General features: G+C 38.3%; 1 long non-coding RNA gene and 1 pseudogene across 1 annotated transcript in view; one reads left to right on the forward strand and one right to left on the reverse strand.

Moving 5' to 3' along the window:
* The window catches only part of LOC147032738 (uncharacterized), a 14,945-nt pseudogene extending 14,574 nt beyond the window's left edge, over window positions 1-371 (reverse strand).
* Window positions 1-7,500, forward strand: part of LOC147032736 (uncharacterized) — a 106,514-nt gene that overhangs the window by 62,583 nt on the left and 36,431 nt on the right. The gene's annotated exons all lie outside the window — the stretch shown is intronic.

Raw genomic sequence — 7,500 nt, forward strand, 5'->3', positions numbered from 1 at the left:
TTCTAACTTTGGTGGGAGAGTGACCTTCTCTGTGATTCAGCCTCCTGCCTCAAGATAACAATGGTGTGGAAGATATTGTTTTCTACTGCCTTAAGAGGAGCCATGTGGGAAGCAAGGGCACCAGCCCAGAGTGTAAAGCCATACTCCACAGAGCTCCATATGAAAGTCTTGTACACCATGATGAGCTTGTTGTGGCTCAGGAATGTCTTAGCTCCACGGAAATCAACCAGATAGCGAGTAGTCTTTGATGCTATTTTGATGAAATGATCCTTCCATGAAAGGTTGTGAATTGTGAGACCAAGTCGTTCCAGAGGCTCTACCTCTTCCAGTGGGCTGCACAGAGAAGTTGATGGGATAGTTTGATTTCCCATCCTTGTGGAGAGATGCTGTGAGTGCTGGTGACTTACCAGCATCGAACATCATTTTCCATATACCTGACCAGCGGCCTATCTTGCCCCAGTCTGTTGATAGGGATTCAGCAGTGGGCAGCCTTTCACACCCAGATATGAAAACGGTTTCACACAGGGAGGAGTCATCGGCAAAATGGTAAACTTATTTTTTCCAAGAGAATCAGACAATTATTTGATAGATCAAGAGAAGTCAGCCAGTGTGCCAGTATTCTGGCCAAATTCTAAAGTCCTGCAATAATCGAAAAGGGGCATGGCATGATTGGAGAAATAATTGCACATCCAGAAATGTCAAACTGCAGTTAGGTCCATCATGCACATTAACTGATGGACCAAATGGCCTCCTTTTGTGTCCAACCTTCCCTGTATCAGCATTTTAATATATTACAATTCTGGAGACGGCGATGGTTCACGAGCAATGTACACGTTTCGCCTTTTTTATTTTTTGACCTTCGAGGGGATGCCACGGGCAAACTGGCGGGAATCGGGAAAAACGTAAATGATGAAAGTTGTAGTACTCGAAGAGCACTACTTGTATACCAACTTTCATTCGAAACAGTTGAAAACCCTAGGAGCTCGATGCCCAATTTATTGATTTTTTTGACATTTTATAAGTTCGTGACCTTGTGACCTTGACCTTGGGACGAAAATGAAAAATCGAGCTCCGTGGGGCTATGCAGGTGCCATTGGGCTAACCAAATACCAAAACCCTTGCCAGATTTGACAAACCCCTTCGGAGAAGATGTAACTTGAAACCGGCTACCCCCTAAAAACACACGTTTTTGGGCATGGCTCCGCCCATAATGGGCGCAGCACGCCCATTCTTCGGAAAACATAACTAGATCATGATACAAACCTCGCACCCTAATTTTATCAAGATCGGATCAAAACCCACGGAGCTATGCTCGGGCCAGACAGATAGACAGACACACACCCGTAACGAATATAGTGGTCACTTACTGACTCGTGAACCAATAAACATACACCAGACACTGAATCTGAGCTTCTACCTCCTTCATTCACCAGGTATACAAACATGTATGTTTTGATCATGTTGGAGCTTGAGAAAGCAAAGATTGTTATGAACCTGTGCAGCAGTTTTGAGGTGACAAAGAGCAGTGGGTTAAAGATCATAAGATACCTGGAAGAACAATAAGACTACATACTCAGACATGCCCTTGATTTGAATTCCTCTGCAAAATTTTAAGGCTCATGGAGGAGCTTATATCACCTGCAGCACCTTGACATTCGGAGTTATCAATGTCGTTTTTACATTCATTACAAGGACACCCGTAGACAATGCACAACTCAACAACAGTGTATTGGATTTGAACCTTGCATTACAGCATACTCGGAAGAGATTATCAAACAAACTAATCTTGACAAACAGACATGATTCTCAATGAGCGAAAAGATAGAGCAGTCAACGGTCACCAAGTGCATTGTGAAATGTTCATTACTCGTATGCGGCATGGCTTAGTTGGGTAAGTGGGGGAACGTTAAATACCCATGGTGCCTTTTGCAGACTAGGCAAATTATTGCCGGCATCCTGAACAAGTCAGAATTCTCTCTTTTATCACGATAATTGGGAAGATTTCACCCAAAGGAGTCGGAGCCTAAAAGAGTGACGAAGCAACTATTTCACAAGAGCAGTTCAACCCCCTCGGCCCTTTCGAAATGAGGTGTGTGTGTGTGTGTGTGTGTGTGTGTGTGTGTGTGTGTGTGTGTGTGTGTGTGTGTGTGTGTGTGTGTGTGTGTGTGTGTGTGTGTGTGTGTGTGTGTGTGTGTGTGTGTGTGTGTGTGTGTGTGTGTGTGTGTGTGTGTGTGTATATATGTTGAGAATTTAGCTTCGCTGCGAAATTGCCGAATGGTCGCAAAAGAAGAATAAGAGCACCCGATGTGGGTTCAAAGTGTATTTCCCGATAATACGCCGTGTGTGTATATCAGACTTGAAAGGGCGCGTCTTTCCGAGTGTCTTTCAATGAGCACGTTTGTGGGTCGCGAGTAGACCCGCTGGGAGAGCCGTGTGATTGACAGGCGGATGACAAGGTCAGCGCTGAGATGCTTATCAGTTGCACAAACGCGAGGCACCTTTATAGGGGAAGAACCAGGGAATAACTGGGGACAAAGCCGGCACGACCTGCCAATTCGCTGTATACCCTTTTCCACCTGCCTCAAAAATCCCTCCTTTCTCCCTCACCTCTTCATGCCCCCCCTCCCCCTCCTGAAATACCCACTCTTTCACATAACCTGCAATGAGCAGATAAGAATTAAGAGACCCGATCGGTCATGGGGCTCAACTCGTCATATTAACTTAGTTATAAATATATAACTCGTTCTTTTGATGTTTTACTTAAATGTCATGACAATTTACAATCTGTTTTCCAGATCAAATTAATCTTTCAATTATGGGTTATCTCAACCCCTGCCCCACAACTCCACCAACAGCAGTTTCTCCCTTATACTATTACTTCCTAACCTTCACTTCTGAAAGATGAACTAATTCGCTTATAAATTTTTGGCCAGATCAAGATACAAAAATAGTTTAGGACGTTTATGTGATGCCACACAATAATTCCATAAACGCATCGAATTTTTAAACAACAAGATGTGAATCGGGGGTGTTCAAAAAGGTATCGGAATTGGATCATCTCCCCACCCCCATAACAGATTCAAAGAAATGGCACAGAAATCATGCAATTCTTCACCACAAAAGTATAAATACATGATCAGTAAAGTTATTACATATTCCATGATAACCAAAGTTAGTATAAATGCATGGAGCGTAAAGTTAGCATATATTCCCTGAGTTCTAAAGTTAGTGTAAATGCATGATCAGTAAAGTTATTATAAATGCATGATCAGTAAAGTTCATATAAATACATGATCAATAAAGGTAGTATACATGCATGATCAGTAAAGTTAGTATATATGCATGGTTAGTAAAGTTAGTATAAATGCATGATCAGTAAAGTTAGTATATATCCCATGATTACTAAAGTTAGTATGAATGCATGATCAGTAAAGTCAGTATAAATGCATGATTAGTAAAGTTAGTATAAATGCATGCTTAGTAAAGTTAGTATAAATGCATGATCAGTAAAGTTATTACATATTCCATAATTACTAAAGTTAGTATAAATCCATGATCAGTAAAGTTAGTAGAAATACATGGTTAGTAATGTTAGTATATATTCCATGAGTTCCAAAGTTAGCATAAATGCATGATCAGTAAAGTCAGTATAAATGCATGGTGAGTAAAGTTAGTATAAATGTATGGTTAGTAAAGTTAGTATAAATGCATGATCAGTAAAGTTTATGCAAATGCGTGATCAGTAAAGTGAGTATAAATGCATGGTTTGTAAAGTTAGTATATATTCCATGATTACTAAAGTTAGTATGAATGCAGTATCAGTAAAGTTAGGATATTTTCCATGACTACTACAGTTAGTATAAATCCATGATCAGTAAAGTTAGTATATATTCCATGAGTACTAACATTAGTATAAATGCATGATCAGTAAAGTTAGTATATATTCCATGAGTACTAACATTAGTATAAATGCATGATCAGTAAAGTTAGTATACATGCATGATCAGTAAAGTTAGTATAAATGCATGGTTAGTAAAGTTAGTATAAATGTATGATAAATGCATGTAAAGTTAGTACAAATACATGATCAATAAAGTTAGTATAAATGCATGGTTACTAAAGTTAGTATACATGCATGGTTAGTAAAGTTCGTATAAATGCATGATCAGTAAAGTTAGTATATATCCCATGGTTACTAAAGTTAATATAAATGCATGATCAGTAAAGTTAGTATATATACCATGATTACTAAAGTTAGTATAAATGCATGTAAAGTTAGTACAAATGCATAATCAGTAAAGTTAGTATAAATGCATGGTTAGTAAAGTTAATGTAAATGCATGGTTAGTAAAGTTAGTATAAATGCATGATCCGTAAAGTTAGTATATATCCCATAGTATATATCCCATAGATAGTATATATCCCAGTTAGTATATATCCCATCCGTAAAGTTAGTATATATCAAATAATTGTCTGATTCTCTTGGAAAAAATAAGTTTACCATTTTGCTGATGACTCCTCCCTGTGTGAAACCGTTTTCATATCTGGGTGTGAAAGGCTGCCCACTGCTGAATCCCTATCAACAGACTGGGGCAAGATTACTAAAGTTCGTATAAATGCATGATCAGTAAAGTTAGTATAAATACATCATAAATAAAGTTAGCACAAATGCATAATCAGTAAAGTTAGTATAAATGCATCATAAGTTAAGTTAGCACAAATGCATGATCAGTAAAGTTAGTATAAATGCATCATAAGTAAAGTTAGTATAAATGCATGATCAGTAAAGTCAGTATAAATGCATGGTTAGTAAAGTTAGTATAAATGCATGGTTAGTAAAGTTAGTATAAATGTATGATCAGTAAAATTAGTGTAAATGCATGTACAGCGAAGTTAGTACAAATGCATGATTAGCAAAGTTAGTAAAAATGCATGATGAGTAAAATTAGTTTAAATGCATGATTACTAAAGTTTATAGAAATGCATGATTAGCAAAGTTAATAAAGTTCTTGTAAATTCATGATCAGTGAAGTTAAGAAATTGCATGATCAGTAAAGTTAGTGTAAATGCATGATCAGTAAAGTCACTATAAATGCATGGTTCATAAAGTTAGTATAAATGCATGGTCAGTAAAGTTAGTACAAATGCATGATCAGTAAAGTGAGTATAAATGCATGGTTAGTAAAGTTAGTATAAATGCATGTACAGTAAAGTTAGTATAAATGCATGTACAGTAAAGTTAGTACAAATGCATGATTAGCGAAGTTAGTATAAATCCATGATGAGTAAAATTAGTATAAATGCATGATTAGTAAAGTTTGTATAAAAGAATGATCAGTGACGTTAAGAAAATGCATGATCAGTAAAGTTAGTATAAATGCATGATTTGTAAAGTTAGTATAAATCAATGATTCGTAAAGTTTGTAGAAATGAGGAGATATGATAGAAATGTTTAAGATAATAAAAGGTAGAGATACCAGAGTTGGTGTCAAAGCCACCCAATGCTCGCCTGTTTATACATTTATCGTTTTTAAAAGATGAGTCTAATAATTAATATTTTTATAAAGCATTGCAGTGAAGTATAATTATAAAGCAATATATGTATTTGTATATTGTAATCAGTAACAAGAGCGCAAGTGAGCACAATATATGCCCTAACAAGAAGTTATATACAGAATTGTGCAACTACATGGAAAACAGCATCCTGGTTTCCATGGCAACCACTTTAGATGAGAAACGTATGTCGCTACACACCATCTCCACAGTCTGTACCTATGTACCAAATATGAAACTTGAAAGTTGAAAACTTTGGGAGTTAGAGTGCTGACAGGAACGGATGGAAAACAGCATCCTGGTTGCCATGGCAACCACTTTAGATGATGAACGTATGTCATGACACACCGTCTCCACAGTCTGTACCTATGTACCAAATATGAAGCGTGAAAGTTGAAAACTTTGGGAGTTAGAGTGCGGACAGGAACGGATGGAAAACAGCATCCCGGTTGCCATGGCAACCACTTTAGATGACGAACGTATGTCGCGACACACCGCCTCCACAATCTGTACCTATGTACCAAATATGAAACGTGAAAGTTGAAAACTTTGGGAGTTAGAGTGCGGACAGGAACGGATCGAAAACAGCATCCTGGTTGCCATGACAACCACTTTAGATGACGAACGTATGTCGCGACGCACCATCTCCACAGTCTGTACCTATGTACCAAATATGAAACTTGAAAGTTGAAAACTTTGGGAGTTAGAGTGCTGACAGGAACGGATGGAAAACAGCATCCTGGTTGCCATGGCAACCACTTTAGATGATGAACGTATGTCATGACACACCGTCTCCACAGTCTGTACCTATGTACCAAATATGAAGCGTGAAAGTTGAAAACTTTGGGAGTTAGAGTGCGGACAGGAACGGATGGAAAACAGCATCCCGGTTGCCATGGCAACCACTTTAGATGACGAACGTATGTCGCGACACACCGCCTCCACAATCTGTACCTATGTACCAAATATGAAACGTGAAAGTTGAAAACTTTGGGAGTTAGAGTGCGGACAGGAACGGATCGAAAACAGCATCCTGGTTGCCATGACAACCACTTTAGATGACGAACGTATGTCGCGACGCACCATCTCCACAGTCTGTACCTATGTACCAAATATGAAACGTGAAAGTTGAAAACTTTTGGGAGTTAGAGAGGGGACAGGAACGGACGGAAACAGCATCCTGGTTGCCATGGCAACCACTTTAGATGACGAACGTATGTTGCGACACACCGTCTCCACAGTTTGTACCTATGTACCAAATATGAAACGTGAAAGTTGAAAACTTTGAGAGTTAGAGTGCGGACAGGAACGGATGGAAAACAGCATCCCGGTTGCCATGGCAACCACTTTAACTGACGAAGGTATGTCGTGACACAACGGCTCCACAGTTTGTACCTATATACCAAATATGAAACGTGAAAGTTGAAAACTTTGCGAGTTAGAGTGCGGACAGGAATGGACGGACAGACAGACAGACAGACAGACGGACGGACGACCGGTATCACATAATACGCCCCGACATATATATATATATATATATATATATATATATATATATATATATATATATATATATATATATATATATATATATATACACATACATATATACATACATATATACATCGGGCGTATAAAAAAGTGTGGTAGATAAAAACATAAGAAAGGAAACTGGAGGGGGAGCACTCGGGAGAGTGCAAAACCTCCGCCGCCAATACTGCTGGGTCACTCAAGTGAACCTTATATCTTATTCATTAAATATGATGTCAACAGTGCTGACAGAGTTATAGTTCTTTTCTCCAACATTTTTTTTTTTGGGGGGGGGGGGGGTTGGAAATCACTTAAAACATGTAGAAATGCAAAAAAAAAGAAATCTAAATTGTTGAAAAAAAAGTTGCAAAATTTTTTTTCTCTAACAATTTTTTTGTGGGGGTGGGGGGGTTGGAA

This window comes from Eptatretus burgeri, chromosome 2 (assembly GCF_056783735.1).
Source record: "Eptatretus burgeri isolate ZD-2024b chromosome 2, Ebu_testis_v1, whole genome shotgun sequence".
Lineage (NCBI taxonomy): Eukaryota > Metazoa > Chordata > Myxini > Myxiniformes > Myxinidae > Eptatretus > Eptatretus burgeri.